At 33.7% G+C, this 19,190-nt stretch overlaps 1 protein-coding gene across 1 annotated transcript in view; it reads left to right on the top strand.

Annotated features, from left to right (window-relative positions):
• LOC149573232 (uncharacterized) overlaps positions 1 to 18,975 on the top strand; it is a 408,940-nt gene extending 389,965 nt beyond the window's left edge. Inside the window, exon 6 of the transcript XR_016360059.1 lies at positions 18,680 to 18,975. The gene's annotated coding sequence lies outside the window, so the exon portion shown is untranslated. The remainder of the gene's footprint in view (positions 1 to 18,679) is intronic.
• Positions 18,976 to 19,190: the final 215 nt, after the last annotated feature.

Here is a 19,190-nt window from a genome sequence, read left to right as displayed (position 1 = left end):
GGTGATGTATATTATCTTACTCCTTTGTAATTGAATTTGCAAAAAAAGTCAAGTTAACCAAGAAATTGAATAATGTGTTTAGGCTATAATACAAGATTTGTTTTATTTCCAATTAAGCATGGATTGAATTGAGAATTGCAATGTAATATATTTTCCTTCTTTAGCAAGATTGAACTTGAAAATACGTAATTTATCATCATCATTCTATCTACTCATCAATGCACATATGCAAGAATTGAAATAACATAAGCTACAATGCAAGGAAGTTTCTCAATCTTTTCTCTCTATTAATCAACCTGGTTTAAGGCTCCATTGGGAAAGAACCAGTAAGAAAACCCGATATCTTTGCCAAATACATCAAAATTTAAATAAATTTTTACATAATGTTATAATTCAATTGAATTCTCTTCTAAGTCTTTCACAAGAAGTCTTTCCCAATATCTTCAATGCACCAAGGGAACCATGAGAAAGACAAGAACTAACCTGGAGGTAAAAAAACATAATATGATGAACAATTCAAGCATGCATTCCCATCTCAGTTTTGCACAATAGGTTCAACATTGAACCAAAATAGGCGAGGAGGTGAATTTTCTCAATAGGAGACGTCAATCACCATACCATAACATAGCCCTTTCGGAGCTAAAATTCAAAAACTTTCATTCTTCTACAAAATGCCCTTTTGAAGCCAATATAACAAGCGTTTTCATTCCTTCCCTTCTTCAAGAATTCAAATTTTCATACAAGTTATGTGATGACAAGTAGGGGCCCATACACCCTACCCTTTTTTCCTCTTCTCACCATGAGAGGAGACTCTACACTATTGAGGTTCAACTAAGGCCCTTTCCTCATACTTGGCCACTTCTTCTCTATCCAAGGGTGAGTAATGCCAAAACAATCCCCATGAAATCTCCTCAAAATTTCAAAGCAAAGCATAAGAATGACATCCAAGAACAAGTTAAGTTCCCTCCCAAAACACCCTCAACACACATACAAGAAATACAAAGATCATCACAATGCCTTATGCATGAATCAAGCATGAACAGTAAGAAGAAACATGATCAAAAGAGTGAAGAACCCTACTTTCACAAAAGAAATTTATGGTAAAATAACAAGTTGAGAAGAGCTTATCCTTCCTTTCCTTTAAGCTTCAAACTTCTCTCCAAAAATTACAAATTGGGTAATAAATCAAAAACTTCTCCAAAATGAATCTAAATATGATTCTAACTCAACTAGGCTTTAGGTAACCCCAAGGTGGAGTTTGAGTCACCAACTCATGAGAGAGACAAGTCAATTTTTGTAATCAACCCAAAGTAGGGTTTTTGAGTGACCCTAAAAGTCAACCTAAGAGGCTAAGAGGGTGGAAAGTACTCCCAACCCATACCCTTACCCCTAGGATACTTAAATTTAATATTTTTAGGTCTTAAAGACTTAATAGAAACTAACAAAAGCTAGGAGAATTTTAAGACTGTATAAAAACCTTCAAAGAACGACAATGCAAATTAGCACAAATACCAAGGGGTTCAGTTTTGTCTTTCCATTAGATTTCTTGGTTAAATATCCTACATACTAATTGCACATATTAGTAGTTCAAGAAATCACATGCATATATGTAAATTACATATCAAGAAAATCATGTAAATTTAAAACATCCATCTTTCTAATAATCAATTGTTTATCTCATTCTACACATATTTTTTACCATTAAAATTGCATAATCAAAGTGTTAGTTCTGCATTCATTTGCTTCATCATTATACATGTTCATAAAGCATTACATGATGAAATCAAATATTTGAAAGTAAAGCATTACACATCCTAAAATAGCATAATAATGTTTGGTGCATCAAATAGTGTCCCGAAATATCAAGTGATGAGAATTAAAATAGTAATGTGTCCACTAGGCTACAATGGGTCAAGGCGAGGCCTCACATCCTCCCCCACTAGGTATGAACTTCCTTCTAGAGTTCATAAAAAAGATATGGGTACTAAGATCGCATTTGTGCCACATCCTCCCATGAAGCTGTAACGCCATCATAACAATCTCACTGGACCCTAACCTAGTCCAACTCTTGACCTTGAAGTGCTAGGGTGCGTTGAGCAATAATACGGATAGACACCAACACTAACTGGCTATCCGACTTCACTTGCAAAGCATCCCAATCTATAATATGAGACTCATCATAAATGTATCCTCTAAGTACTAAAATATGAAACACATCGTGGATGCATGATAGGCTAGGTGGCAAGGCTAAATGGTAGGCAATTGGTCCTATCCTCTCTAGGATCTCGAATGGTCCAACGAACCAGGGTGCTAGCTTAGAGCCCTTTTCGAATCGAATCAGACTCTTGTGTGGCTGCACCCTCAAGAAAACTCTATCACCAACCTGATAGTCTTCATCTATCCTTTTCGCATCAGCATACTTTTTCTATCAATCCTATGCCTCTCTCAAGCGTTGCCTAATCAGGGTCACCTGCTACTCCATCTCTTTAACTAACTGAGGACTAATAGATACTCGATCCTCGATCTTGTCCCAACTCAAGGGCATCCTGCAAGGTCTTCCATATAAGGCCTCATAAGGTGACATACCTATGGAGGAATGGTGCCCATTATTATAAGAAAATTCGACAAGATGTAGGTATTCCTCCCACTTGACTTGATGGTCCATCACGTCCATATGTAACATATCCTCCAAAACATGATTCACTCGCTCGATCTGACTGTTAGTTTGAGGATGGTACACTATACTAAAATTGAGCCTAGTGCCCAATGCTACCTACAACTCTCTCTAGAAGGATGAAGTGAACAATGAGTCCCTATCAGAGATGATCTTACGAGGAACGCCATGGAGTCTGAAAATATCTCACAAAAACACCTGAGCTATGTTTCATGTTGTGAATGTAGTATGCACAAGTGAGAAATGGGAAACCTTGGTCAATGTGTCAATTGTCACCAAAATGGCATCGTGGCAGCGAGATGACATGGGAAGACCAACAATAAAATCCATAGAAATAGCATCCCACTTCCACTCTAAAATCTCATGAGGTTGAAGGAGCCCACCAAGATGACAATGCTCTGCCTTCACCCTCCGACACTTGAGGCATCTTGCAACTATGTTAGTAATCTGCACTCTCATGCCTAGTCAATGATACCACTACCTCAAATTTGCATGTAACTTTTTAACACCAGGGTGTGCTACATAAGGTACTCTATGAGCCTCAAGTATAATGAGCTCGCACAAACTTCCAATGGAAGGTACATATATACATCCTCTATGACACAAGAGTCCATCAGAATCCAAAGAATACTCTATATACTTCCCTTCTAAGGGTCTCTAAGAATGCACCATCTGACTAACCTCTTCATAAAGCTCATCTGCTAGCAAGTGCTAAAGAATTCACTCTCTCACATTGGTACTAGTAGTCATAGGTGATAGCTCATGGCACCTTCTACTTAAGGCATTTGCAACTACATTCTCCTTTCCCTTGATGTAATGAACATCAAAATTGTACTCACAAAGGAACTCCATCCACTTTCTCTGCCTAGTATTAAGGTTCAACTGTGTGAATATGTACTGCAAGCTCTGGTGATTGAAATGAAGCTCAAATCTATGACCTTGTAGGAAGTGTCACCACCTCACTAAAGAAGCAGACCACACACCTGAACTTCAAAAGCTCTCTCAAATAGCTTTATTGAAAATAGGAAATTACTACACCTACTATGTACAAATGGTGCCCCCGGGCCATAGAACTTAGCAAAATTTTTTACCTCTATCATATATTTGATTTTCATTTATGTCTTTATGAGGTAAACTATGATTCTCATTCTCCTTTGTTTCATCAATTAGATCAGCATATTGAAACAAATTACTTGGAAAAATGAAACAACTTCCTTCATTCTCATAATGCATACATACATCAGCATTAGCCTCTACCTCATGCTCACTATGAGAGAATGAATCAGCATGCTCATGACTACACAAACTCTAGATAAGACAGCTAAAAGAACCTTAGGCTTAATGATATAGAATGAGAACATTTAATGCCTCACACAACTAGTAGATAGAACGATTGAGGTAGATGACAATATTAGAAATTAGTACACTAATATCACACCAAATTGCTATAACACAATATTAAATCAAAACATAGTGCTACAACATAACCAAAAATAGAGAACTCAAAATTTTTTATTCATATTTTTCACACTCAAAAAGAATTACATTGTCTCCTTTTAAATAATCTCTCAAACCACTAACCCTCAGTCTTTTCATAAATGCATGGTATCCTAACTAATCCAAGACCACTAAAAATAGTGGTGGAAGTCTCTACTTTATTATAACTATCATTAAAACTAGAGTTCCTAAATTTAGATCTCATCATTACATGCAAAGGTAAATGAATTATTAAACTTTCTAATTTCTAACTCTAGCATGATCAAAGATGCATGTGAAGTCTTCTTTATTTGGTGGATCCAACTCTAGTGAGCTCTTAGTTCAAGTGGTGCATGGATGGTGCATGAATAGTGCATAGAGAAATTATATTCTCCAAAACTACCCCTTAATTTCTACGTCAAATGATACTGCATGCAATCCTCAATGAATTCTAAAACGGTTTTTAGTTTACCATAAAGCTTTACATTCATGATCACAAACTTTGGCAAGTGGTTTCTACTAACCACAAAAACTCATTAGCATATAAAATCTTCAAATTCATCATTATCTTCTATTTCAATTTTATCAAGTCTTCAGACTTAAAAACATATCTTAAATCTTCAAATTCAAATTGAACCTAGGAAATCACATCATTCTCTTGGGATGAATTAACTACAAGCTCTAGAAAATTTGATGTCTAGTCCATTGTAGGTCCAAGTGTCAAACTCCTATAGTTTCTCAACACTTCCCATTAAGCCACATTGCAGGTGCTAGGGGATCCAAAACCTTACTCAAACTATAGCTTGAGGTACTCATGCAATACCTTTGACTTTGTCCAATTGCTATAGTGGTTCTTCAAAACCTCGCTTCTGAACTTTCTACAAAAATACATTCTACCAATGTCTTGCTAGACAATGAATTTGATTTACTCAAACTATTTCTAACTCTCCTTGAAGATTCAAAATTTTCCAAATTTTTGTCATTTCTCATACTCGAACATTTATACTTAAATAAATATTTGATCCTACCAATTACCTTCTTCCATCTTGATCTGTGGATCCATCCACAATCCATTTTTATGCATTCATTCTTTTTCTCTCTATTCCAAGATTTCTTCTTCCATTGATTTTTTCATCCACAAATACCATTTCAAACAATTTGTCTCTTATTTGGAACTGCTAGATTAATGGTGGAGCTAGGAGTAAGATCTCAATTCTTTACATACTCTTGCTTAATACTGAAACTCACTATTTAATCTCCATGTACTCAAACTGATCCATGCAACTCATAATGAAACTTTTGTCACTAGAGTCTTATAGACTCATGTAGAACTTCTAGTAGAAGTCAATTATCTCTTTCTTAATTTCTCTTTTTCATGAGAGATCACAAGGTTTAGTTTTCCCCTCCTCTCTTTAATACATAGAAGACTTGTGACACATCCATGTTCCAATTAGAACAAGTAGACATCGACTACTTCACTCACATATCTAAACCTTCATACACCACTATCACTTTTGACATGTAAACTGGAGGTTTGTACAACTTTCTCAACATCCTTGACAATTTCTTCCAATGGGACTCATCGATCCATCCATAATCAATCTACATACAACCTTTTATAGATTTGCCATTGTAATTGCTATTCCAACATGACTTTTCATTATGACTCTTCAACCCACAAATGCTATAAGGGTGAAGATCCCAACATTTATCTTATGTATGTCTTAACCTATAACAATATCCATAATGCATAGTCTTCATTCCTTGAACTGGTTTGCACAAACTCATGTTCATCTTTTCTTTGCTTGTAGAATATCTAAGGCCTTCATACATTTGCCTCTTTATTTTCTCAATTGTGTTCATCATTCCCTATCCATCTTTTCCCAATCCTTTACCTTTGAAACCCATTCTTTTCATAATCTTCAAATCGATATTATCATGAAAATTATTTAAAACATATGTGTCATCATTAACCTTTTCACGTTTATCATTACACACATCTTTACAAACATCATTATTATAATTAATTTTATCAAATGAATTCAAATCCTCTATGCCACAAGAAACATTATGAACCAATGATTTTTATTTCAAATATTCATTATTTTCTTTTAAAAAATGATTCTCTTCCTCTAGTTTCTTAACTTTATCCTTCAAATTTGTATATTATATCTTAATCGTAGTCTTTTCTTCTTCTAATATTTTCAACTTATCTACTAAAATTCCATTCTTTTTCTTAATGTCATCAAAAAACTTTAATTTTTCTTCCAATTATTCATTTTTCTTTTTAATCTCATCAAACACTTTAATCGTTCCCTCAAGTTCTTTATTTTCTTCTTCAATTTTCCACAAATCTATCAAAAGAGCGTTATTCCCTTTTCAAAAATTCCATCAAATTTTCATTTTTTGTTACCATCCTTTTGCCTATTTTTTCCATTGACATAACAAAATTAAACTCACCTTAGCCTTCTTGTAGACACTTCATCACCTTCAAGATCTTCTTTTATACTTTTACTAATCTCCCTTGACAACTTTCGTCATCCCAGATTCTTTACATTGGGCTGAGATCTTTTTGAATCAATGTTTCCTTCAATTTCCATGCAATAGACTTCACAAAAAATGATATCTTTGATCCTAAAACTAATCACTAATTTATTACTAGCTCTAATTTTAGCTTCGACTTCCTTCTTCAATTAACCTAATGCAATCTTTAGAAAAATAATGGCTTTGATAACACTTAGTTAGGAATCAGCACAATAATATCATACTAAATTACTACAACATAATATTAAATCAAAATGCACTACTATAGAAAAACCAAAAATAGAGAACTTGGAAATTCTTATCCATATCCTTCACAGTAAAAAAGAATTACTTTGTCTCCTTTCAAAGAATCTCTCAAACCACTAACCCTTAATCTTTTTATAAATGCATGGTATCCTAACCAATCCAAGACCACTAAAAATAGCAGTGGAGGTCTTCGCTTTATTATAACTTGTTAGAAATGCTTTACAGTAACTAGGGGGGGTGAATCAGTTATTCAAGGTCCAAATGTCCTAATAAAACTTTTTCACTAAGTATAGTGAGCCCATTAAACTAATCATACCTCCAAGCTAAACATTCATCTTGGCAAGTTACTAAAAAATCAACATGTAGGAATAAGACATGAAAGATCAACACATAGCACAATAATTTATGTGGAAACCCAATTTTGGGAAAAACCACCAATAACATGCTACTCCTTTCTCAGTCTTCTAAAGTGATGCCCTATTAAAGGCCTTCCCTGTTGAAGGCTACAACACACTATTAAATGTGACCTGGTTAAAGGATTTCAACCACTGTATTAGAAGTAGGCCTGGTTAAAGGACTTTAGAACATTCACTTGGAATGTCACCATATTAAAGAATTTACAAAATGGTTGTCAAACCAACCTAAGTCCATAGGATTTTACCCTAACTGATACAATTGCTAGAGAGTAGCAATAAGGGCTTTTGACTTGATACAACTTACAAAATAGCTTGCAAATTTTAGATTTCAATTCAGCTCACAAATTTTCTTGGCTTTCAGTCTCTAGAGCTCTGACAACTTGTTCTCCTTTCAATCTTTATCTCCTTGAGTCTCCATTCTCATTGTGCCAATGCAATCACTTATGTGTCACCTCTTTAAGTAGAGTCTATCAAGACAGAGTCCCCTATGCTCTGTTCCTCCCTCTTGATGCCTTCTCCTTGACACCACACACTATCTTCAACCAAGCACTTTGGCTTCTTGACCTGTAACTCCTTAAATAGAAGTGTAGAATACTTTTCCCACTCTTAATTTTGGTTTGACTAGATTAGGTAAGATACAATGTATCTATCCCTTATCTTGTTTCTTCTAGAAACATCATGCAAAATCCACCTATATTTGCCCAAAAATAGTTTACTTAGAATTTTGTACCATTAGCTCATCATTCTTATCTTCTATCTGGTTCACAAAATTCAAGATAAAAAACTTGTCAGCTTAGATCTGGTGAATCTTTAACTTTTCAAATAATGCAGTAGCTCAAAACTATTGAATTTCTAATGCTCAACACATACTATCTTACTCGACACCTACTATTGATTCACTCAACATCAACTAATTTTTTCTGATGCTTGGCACCTATTACATTTTTTTCTAGCTTGACACCTGAACTTGCTCAACTCCTTCTATTTCACTTGACACATACTAGATTTTGCATTTTCTCAGCACTTACAAATAATCTATCGGCATGAACTAACTTGCTTGGCACCCACTAATAAATTTTGTTAAGCTTTGCAGACAACTTTGTTACAACTTATTCTTCTAAAGTTTCTAAGTGTAGCCAACCTTTGTATCTTTAAGTGTATTATCAATACATCATTTTACCATTGTCTTAACTAATCTTTGTACTTCATTACAAAACCATAACTCAACCTTTCTCTTAGGTGCTTTTGTTACATATTATTGATTAAATCCTCTTCATCAATCAACTAAGTGATAGTACTTGGATCTTATAAGCAATTGTCATTCCAGAAAATAGCAAGTTTGACATCACTGACAAAACAATGATTGAAAACATTCTTTATCAAAAATCTCCCTTCTTGAATAGTGATCTTTTCAATCAGATTTCAACAATCTCTCTCTTTGGCATTGATGGCAAACCAAACTGATCAACCAAGTTATCAAAATGCTAACTATGTTAAAACAATGAGTCAAATGAAAAAAGGAAAAATTTGTATCCAAAACTATTCATTCTATTAGCAACTTTGAATTTCTTATGACTCCCTCTAAATTCTATAAGTATCTCCCTCTCTCAAAGTATTAGGAGTATCTCTTTCGTTGATAAATTGTCTTCTCCTTTTTTATTTTGCTCCCTCTCTAATTTGTTATCCTAACTGATTCCTTTGTTTTTGCTTCTCCCTCTTAACTATTGTTTCCCTTCTTCTTCCTTTCTACTATTTTTCTACTATTTCTCCCTCTACACATTTGATCCTGTAGGTTTTCTATTTCTCCCACTACATGTCTGATTAGTTTCTACTATTTCGCCCTCTTTGACAACAATGCCAAAGACATATTATGTCAGCATCTTATCATGAAAGTGTAGCATTTGTAGGTACTCCAATTTCTTCCTTTGTCACTTTGCTTTTGACTTGTTTGGAATTTTAGTACTTTAATTACTTTAGGCAAAACCTAAAGTAAGTATTCTCTGCATCAATTTATAACATTTTAGCAATCAACTTCTTTGATGTAGGGAAATCTTCCTATTACTCAAGTAGCCTAACTTACCTCTAAGATACTCAAATACATCTTTAGGTAATGGTTTTGTGAAGATGTTAGAAATTTGTACTTTTGAGTTGACATATTCCATCTTCACTTACTTGTCTTCCACCAGTTCTCTTACACAGTGATACTTAATTGCAATGTGCTTTGTTTTGGCATGCATCATAAGATTCTTTGATATGTTGACAACACTTGTGTTGTCAAAATAGAGTATCATTGGTCCAGTTACCTCTTCCTCCATACATTTCAACAGGTGCTTAATCCATACAATATTAGTGCAGTTGATGGTTGTAGCAACATACTTAGCTTCAGCTATGGACTGTGAGGTACAACTTTTCTTTTTGCTAGTCCAAGTGACTAATCTTTTACCTAAGAAAAGTGCTCCTCCACTAGAGCTTTTTATATCATCTATATTACCTCCCCAATTTGCATCAATGTAGGCATTCAACTCAAACTTTTCACTCCTCTTGTAGTATAAGCCAAAGCCATCTATTCCTTTTAGGTACCTCATTATTCTTTTTACTACCATATGATGATTTTCTCTTGGGTTTGTAAAAAACATTGCCACTATTTCAATAGATAATGCAATGTTTGTTTTTTTATGTACAACATACTATAACTTTCCAATCATTGATCTATACATTATCTAATTTACTTCAGTTGCTTCACCATTCGTGGATAACTTATGTCCTGTTGCTATTGGTGTACTAACTGATTTTGAATCCTCTAAGCCAAATTTTTTGAGTATCTCCTTAATATATTTTGATTGAGTTATAAATATGCCATGTTTTAGTTGATGTACTTTCAATCCAACAAAGAATTTGATTTCCCCAAACATTGACATGTCAAACTCATGTTTCATCTGATCAGCAAAATCTTTGCATAGAGCATTTTTTCCTCTAAATATTATATTATCAACAAAGATTCTAGATATCATAATATCTTTATCTTTTTCTACCTTGATATACAGGTTCCTATTGTAATATATTCTCTCAAATCCTATCTTCACAAGATATTTGTGAAGTCTCTCATACCATGCTCTAGGTGATTATTTCAAACCATAGAGTGCTTTATGTAGTTTGAAAACCATATCTTTTTTTTTTCCATCTACAAATCCCTCTAGATGTTCAATGTAGACTTCCCCTTCCAATATACCATTCATAAAATAGACTTCACATCCATTTGGTAGACTTTAAAACTTTTTTTAAGTAGCATATGCAAGTAGAGTTCTTACTCCTTCCATCCTTTCAATAGGGGAAATTGTTTCCCCATACTCCAATCCTTCTTCTTGCACATAACCTTTGCAGACTAATCTGGCCTTATTTCTTGTGATCTCACCATTCTCATCTAGTTTGTTCCTAAATACCCACTTGGTACCAATCACATTCTTATCAGCTAGTCTTGGAACTAATATCCATGTTTTGTTCTTTTCTATTTGATCAATCTCCTCATGCATAGCTTTACAACAATTATTATCTAGCAGTGCATCTTTCACTATTTTGGGTTTAATCTTGCTCAGTAGACATGATTCATTTATTAATCTATTCCTTGTCATAGGTCTGGCTTCCTTATCACCAACGATTTGTTTAGCAAGGTGATGCCTTCTCACATACTTGGATAGCCTTGGTTCTTTCCTTATTTCCATGTCTGGTCTTTCATCTTCAGAGTCACTATGCACATCTCTTTTAGGTAGCTTAGCATCTCTTCATGTGTACTAATTTTAGAATTGTAATGTCCATTATCTTCATTTTGCAACTTAGCTTTTGAATGTAAGTCAACATTCACTAGTTGTGACTTAGCTGATACTAAAACTTATTGTTGATTCCCAACTTGATTGGCAACTTCTTCTTCAGTAGTCATTCCTTCATAGAAATATAAAAAGGATTTGTACTTTTCTAATTTATTGAATTTATCAACTTGAACTTCTGCATGCTCATCAAAATTTACATTTTCACTCTCCAAAATTTTGTTAGTGTTAGTATTTAAACACTTATATGCTTTACTTCTAGTGGAGTATCCAAGCAATATTCCTTCATCACTCTTTGCATCAAACTTGACATTTCTAGAATCTTTAAGAATATAACATGTACAACTAAACACTTTGAAATGTTTTACATTAGGTGACTGACCATACCATAATTCAAAAGGTGTTGCATTTGTACCTTTCTTGACTTTTAATCGATTTAGGGTGTAGACAATTGTACTTACAACTTCTCTCCAGTACTTTAGAGCAACATTCTTCTCCATCATTAATGTTCTAGCACAATCTATCACTGATCTATTCCTTCTCTTTGCAATTCCATTCTGTAGAGGAGTACTAGGTGTTGATGTTTGTCTCTTGATTCCTTTATCATTGCAAAATGTCTCAAATTCTTTTGATGTGAACTCTCCTCCTCTGTCTGATCTCAGACACTTCAAAATCTTTCTTGTTTCTTTCTCAACTCTAGCCAAATACCATTTAAACATTTGAAATGCATCTAATTTTGTATTTAAGAGCATGATAGTCATCATCCTAGAGTAGTCATCAATAAACAACATTATATATCTTTCTCCTTTGTAACTTTGCACTTCAATTTGGCCACATAAATCAGTATGGAATAACTCTAGTACTTCTTTGGAAGTATAGGTTTTGCTTTTGAAACTTGACTTGGTCATCTTTCCTAACTGACACTATTTGTACATTGTGTTGTCAGGCTTCTTTAGTTTAGCTAAACCTCTGACTTTCTTCATTTTGCTAGTACTAATCAGATTATCAAAGTTGACATGACATAACCTTTTATGCCATAACCACACATCATCAAATCTTACAATGAGATAGGTACCATCCTCCATATCTAGGTAAAATAGATTACTCCTAGTTTGGTCTCCTTTTCCTATCAGATTTGCATTAGTGTCATAGATTATGGTAGTTTTGCTTCCAAATTCTACTTTGCACTCTACATTGCCTAACTGTGACACACTCAATAGGTTGTAGTTCAATCCTTCAACATAATATGCATTATCACATGAAATTTTCTCTATGAGCTTAATAAAACCTTTTCTTTTAATTAGACATGGAGCATCATTCCAAATCTAACACTATTTCCATCATACTGAGTAAAGGTTACAAACTTACTTTTGTCTCCTGTCATGTGATGTGATCACCCATTGTCTATGATCTATCTATCATTCTTGTTTACGCAAGTTACCAGTGCTATTGCCTCATCTTCATTTGACTCATCCTTCATGCCTACATAGACTACCTCATTTTCATCACAATCCTCTTCTTCAACAATGTATCACTTTTTCCCTTTGTCTTTTTAATCTCTACTATCATCTTCTCTCTTGTTCTTGTACTTGTTGCCTTCTCTATAGTTCTTTTTATATGTCCATCTTGCAAAAATATATCCTACTTCATTACAATTGAAACATATGAAAGGCAGCTTACCTTTGAATTTACCTTTGCCTCTATAAAATCTTCTGGCCAAAATACTTCCAATTGTTGCACATCTTCTTCATATGTGCTACTATCATTGGATGCATATTTTATCTTTCTTTTCTTCTTCTTTGATTTCACCTCTTCAATGTCTTTTAACAATAGCTTGGCCTTGAAAGAAGATTCAAGATTCTTAGGTCTATAGTTATCGAAATTGAATAACTCAAATGTAGTGAGTCTTCCCACTATACCTTTAGGAGTTAGCTTATTTCCTGGTACACATCTTAACTCTTAGATGGATGATACTCTAATAGCATAGATGGGGAGCGAGGTTCTTAAGAATTTTCTATTGATATTTTCATCATCTAAATGACCACCCAAAATTCTTATTATTCTTACTACTTCCTTTATTCTAGAGGCATATTGAGCAATGTTCTCACCTTCCTCCATTCTCATGTCATCAAACTTTCCTCTAAGACTTTCTCTTTTTTCTCTTTGGACATTCTGATCTCCTCCATAGATATCTATCAAGGCTTTCCACATCTTGAATGTAGAGGTATGTCCCTTGATGTCATTGAATTCAACATAGTTGAGGGTAGAGGCAATCTCTAGCATTGTCTGATTGTGCTCATTCTTTTCCTTCATATCTTCTGTAGTAGGAACACCTATTGGATCAACATGTTCCACTTCACTTGAGATTTATGCATGTTCACCTATTGATCCAAGATGTAGCTTCACTAGACTTTTCCATGCAACAAAGCTATCTCTATTGAGCTTGGGAATTTCTCTCTTGGACATCTTGATCTTTTCTTCTTCTAATACCTTTAAACCAAATCAGCAAATGACTCTAATACCAATTGTTAGAAATGCTTTAGAATAATTAAGAGGGGGTGGAATTAGTTATTCAAGGTCCAAATGTCCTAATAAAACTTTTTCACTAAGTATAGTGAGCCCATTAAACTAATCATACCTCGAAGTTAAACATTCATCTTAGCAAGTTACTGAAAAATCAACATGCAGGAATAAGACATGAAAGATCAATGCATAACAAAGTGATTTATATTAAAACCCAATTTGGAAAAAACCACCATTAACATGCTCCTCCTTTCTCACTCTTCTGAAGTGATGTCCTATGAAAGGCTTACCTTGTTAAATGCTACAACAAATTGTTAAATGTGACCTGGTTAAAGGATTTTAACTACCCTGTTAGAAGTGGGCCTAGTTAAAAGACTTTATAACATTCACTTGGAATGTCACCATGTTAAAGGATTTACAAAATGGTTATTAAACCAACCTAAGTCCATAGGATTTTACCCTAATTGATAGCTAGAGAGTAGCAATAAGGGCTTTTGACTTGATACAACTCACAACATAACTTGCAAATTTTAGATCTCAATTTAGCTAAAAAATTGGCTTGGCTTTCAGTCTCTAGAGCTCTGATAGCTTGTCCTCCTTTCAAACTTTATCTCCTTGATTCTATAGAGGAAAAGTCCCCTATGCTCTATTCCTCCCTCTTGATTCCTTCTCCTTGACACCACACACTATCCTCAACCAACCACTCTTGCTTCATGACTTGTAACTCCTTAAATAGAAGTCTAGAATACTTTTCCTGCTCTTAATTTTGGTTTGACTAGATTAGGTAAGTTACAATGTATCTATCCCTTATCTTGTTTCTTCTAGAAACATCATGAAGAATCCACCTGTATTCACCCAAAAATGGTTTACCTAGAATTCTATACCACCAGATCATCATTCTTATCTTCCATCTGGTTCACAAACTTCAAGGTAGCAAACTTGTCAACTCAGATCTAGCAAATCTTTGACTTTTCAAATAATGCAGTAGCTCAGCACTATTGAATTTATAATGCTTGGCACATACTGTATTACTCAGCACCTACTTTGGATACACTCGACATCAACTAATTTTTTTTGATGCTCAACACCTATTACATTTTTGTCTAGCTCAGCACCTGAACTTGCTTGGCTCCTTTTATGTTACTCGGCACATACTAAATTTTGCATTTTCTTAGCACTTACTGATAATCTGCTCGGCATGAACTAATTTGCTCGACACCCACTAATGAATTTAGTCAAGCTTTGTAGACAGCTTTGTTACAACTTATTCTTCTAAAGTTTCTAAGTGTAACCAACCTCTACATCTGCAAGTGTATTATCAATACATCATTTTACCATTGTCTTAACTAATCATTGTACTTCATTACAAAACAATAACTCAACATTTCCCTTAGGTGCTTTTGTTACATCTTATTGATTATATCCTCTTCATAAATCAACTAAGTGATAGTACTTGGATCTTATAAACAATTTTTATTTTAGCAAATAGCAGGCTTGACATTAGTGACAAAACAATGATTGAAAACATTCTTTATCAACAATCTCCCTTCTTGAATAGTGATCTTTTGAATCAAATTTCAACATAAGTATCATTAAAACTAGAGTTCCTAAATTTAGATCTCCTCATTACATGCAAAGGTAAATGCGTTATTAAACTTCATAATTTCTAACTCCAACATGTTCAAACATGCATGTGAAGTCTTCTTTATTTGGTGGATTCAATTCTAGTGAGCTCTCAGTTCAAGTAGTGCATGAATGGTGCATAGAGAAATTATATTCTCAAATAGACAATGGATAATGCCAAAGAGAAACCAAATGGGAGAAATCAAAAGCAAGTGCAAGGAATGCAGGAAAAGTCAAGGAAAAAAATGCAAAGGAAGGGAACATGTGTAAAGGAGATCTAAGAAAGGAGATATCATATGAAGATAAAAACTTAGGCTAGAAGATGTGAGAGAGAAGTTTTAGGTAGGGAAGATGGAAACAAAGAAAAGGGGAGACAAGAGGAAGTGGAGGGAGAGAGAGAAAAGTGAGGGCGACTCAGGAAATAGAAAGCCAAAAAAAACTTCCTAGAGAAGTGAGTTGAACACTTACTAACTTTATAGTAACATATTAAGAAGAACGTAGAATTTATTGAGTTAAATGAATGATCATTAAGAAATGAAATAAAACTATTTAAATGTCAATACAAGACAGTTAAATGTTAAAAGGAAAATCAAATATATGAATTAAAAACTGAGAACATCATATGAGTGAAGAATCAACTAGAAATTGAAGGGTTAGAGAACAAGATCTTAATCTTGAAGAATGTTAATTACAAAGAATAGATTTAGTTAGAAAAAGTTAAAAAGTTTATTGCATGATTAAAGTGAGTAATCAAACAAAAGTTTATGTTTAATTTTAAACACAAATTTATTGAATATTGCAATAAACTATTAATTCTAAATTTCTCTTGTTTTGGCGGAAAGCCTTCCAAAACAAGACAAAAAAAAATTACAAGAAACTAACAGCCCTATAGTGACACACCTTCCAAAGAGGGTTAGTATAAAATTATAGATAAAATAATAAAATCAACACACAAAAAGAGTTAGAATAAACTAGAACCATAAAAAAACTTCTTCTCTAAAAAAATTGTCTCCAAATAAGGTTAGTTCTAATGAATGGAAACCTTCAACACTAAAATTCAAAATAAGAATTAATAACCAAGCTTTGATACCATATAAGAAAAGTAAATGAGAGAAAGGAAAATGAAATCAATCCAAGTGAGTTGAGTTTGAAGAAATGTTTCCATGAAACAAATAATTTCCAAGAGCATACACCAAATTAGAGCAACAAGGAGACAAAGGATTTGAAAGGGGAAATCAAAGAAAACCCCTTGTGAGTATTATTAATGAAGGAAAATAATGTGTGTGTGTGTGTGTGAGAGAGAGAGAGAGAGAGAGAGAGAGAGAGAGAGAGAGAGAGCGAGCTCATTACAATAACATCAATGTGATGTGTAAAGAAGACTGAGAAAGAAGCATATCTTTTTTGGAGATGAGAAAGGAGTTGCATGGGTAACTCTTATTTCTATGAATGCCACATTCATAATAAGTGTGTGCAAAGTGTGAAGATCCTCTTAAGGAGGATAAACTAATTTTCTCTATAAAAGAAATTATAAAATGAGTTGTCCTCACATGTGGACTAAAGGACAAGTAAATGACATGTTCTCCACATGTGTGCAAGAGGACAAACTACATGTAGGAATCCTTGAAATATCCCAAATTAAATAATCTAAGGAAAGATTAATATTTCTAACAATATTTGAATTATCATAGGACTATTAATTTTTCTATTATATGGAATCTTTTTCAAGTAGTAAAAGATACTCTTCAAAGAGGATGCAGATGGAAATTGGGAAATGGAAGAATGGTGAAGTTCTAGGGAGACATGTGGATTTTGGATAAATTTTTGAATCAGATTTATTTTGATATCTTTTCTATTGAAAGAAAAAAATAGACCTATCGGTGCTATAATTTTGACTATTGGAGGAATGATGGGTTGGTGAATGTTGTGGAGATTAGTCTTGACCTATCATTTATTCAGACCACTCTCAATGTCTTCTACCTTAAAGGGGACAAGGAAGACTCCCTTGTCCAAGGTTTTGATCCAAGTGGAAATTACAAAGTGGCCTCTATCTTCAAATCTTATTCTAATGTTATTCACCCTCCTTGGTCAAAATCTTGGAGAAAGGGTCTAATCCTTAAGATTGAAATTTTATTTTGGATTATTCTTCAAAACAAAATATTAACTATAAAAGGGGTATCTATATAGTTAATATATGTGTTCCTTGTAAAAAGCCTAATGAAGATAGTGATCACCTTTTCCTCATTGTAGTTATAGTCATAGTGTCTAGAATATCTTTTTGGAGTACTAGAATCTTCAATGGCTTCAAGCTAGTAATGTTATGGATTATTTTGTTTGTTGGAAATGTCCTAAAAATGGTTCTTTAGTTTTATCCCTTTGGAGCTTTTCTCTCCCATGTCTTTGTTGGGGACTCTAGAAAGAAAGAAATATTAGAATATTGAGAGAGAGAGAGAGAGAGAGAGAGAGAGAGAGAGAGAGAGAGAGAGAGAGAGAGAGAGAGAGAGAGAGAGAGAGAGAGAGAGAGTATCCTTGGGTTGTTGGCCGCAAAATTTGTAGGGCTCTTAAGGAAAAATTCCTTAATCAAAATAATAATATTGATCAATTTGATATTAATTATCCCATGAGATATAAAGAGATTAAATATGATACTAGTTGAGAGGGAGTGATCTAGAAATCACCTCAAAATGGGTGCATAAAAGCTAATTTTGATGGCTTTGCTAAAGGTAACCTAGGAAGAGCTATGTGTAGAAGATTCCTTAGAGATCATAATTGGAGTGGTGGATTTTGTGGTTTCTCTTATTGGCATTCCTACTAATCACATAGGAGAAGTGATTGTAGCTTCTTTTTTTTATTTGTAGGGATGTGGTAATTGGTATTAGGAAACTATGGTTGGAAGGGGATTCTTTGAATATTGTTAATATGCTTAATAATAATTATTTGGTTACTTGGAATATTGAAATGATTACTAAATTAATCAAAAGTATTCTTGATAATTTTGAAAAAGAAATTATCACCCATATTTCCCTTGAGGGTAATAGTGTTGTTGACTAGATTTCCAACAAAGCTAGGTGTATGGACATACCGCTTTCGTGGATGGATGATCTAAGAAAGGAAGTAGATTTAAAAGTGATCATTAAACTTAATTGGATAAATGCAATTGAAGCTAAATTTATTGCAAACTTTTATTAGGTTTATTCTAAGATCAAGAGAAGCTGTAACTTTAATGATAGTAGTATTATTATTTTGAGGAGGTACCTCTTAATTATTACCTTCTTAAATTGGCATGTACTGTGGGTGATCTTAGAATGTAATGAGAAAGATTGTTTTCCCTACTCTTATAACATCCTTATTCATTGTAGGTGTTTGGTGATTAGACTGAGCTACAAAATGGGTGGTGAGCCAAGGAAGCAAGAGCCTAGGAACTATAAGCACTAGAAGGAGAAAATAACATCCTGGAACATTTTTCATAAAGGTAAGGTTACTAATTACCTAGAAATATTGGATGGCTACAAACCCCATATTACTAAAGAATTTTTAGAAACTAGCTAGGGATGTTGTGACTTTGCATGGGGATTCCATGAATATTACAAAAATTCTATTTCATAAATAAATGGGCTCTCTATTGGGGGAATAAAACTCAAGAAATAGACTAAAATGTCAAATGCTTCCCTAAAAAATATTTCGAAGAACCATGAAGAAGAAAGAAAACTAGTTAAGGAAGGGGACTTCTTCAATCTTAATCAGATTAAGGTTTTGTGGTAAGATGTTCTATCAGGAATTTGTGAGTATTTCATCCTTGATGGGAGATCCAAAAGAGTGCATAATTTTTATTTTTTGTTTTTAAATCACTTCAGATACAAGGATGGGGTT

The sequence above is a fragment of the Cupressus sempervirens genome, chromosome 2 (genome assembly GCF_028749045.1).
Source record: "Cupressus sempervirens isolate cs-2001-9-10 chromosome 2, ASM2874904v1, whole genome shotgun sequence".
NCBI classification, from domain to species: domain Eukaryota; kingdom Viridiplantae; phylum Streptophyta; class Pinopsida; order Cupressales; family Cupressaceae; genus Cupressus; species Cupressus sempervirens.
Note: the sequence above shows the minus strand (reverse complement) of the source record. Positions and strands in the feature narration are given on the sequence as shown.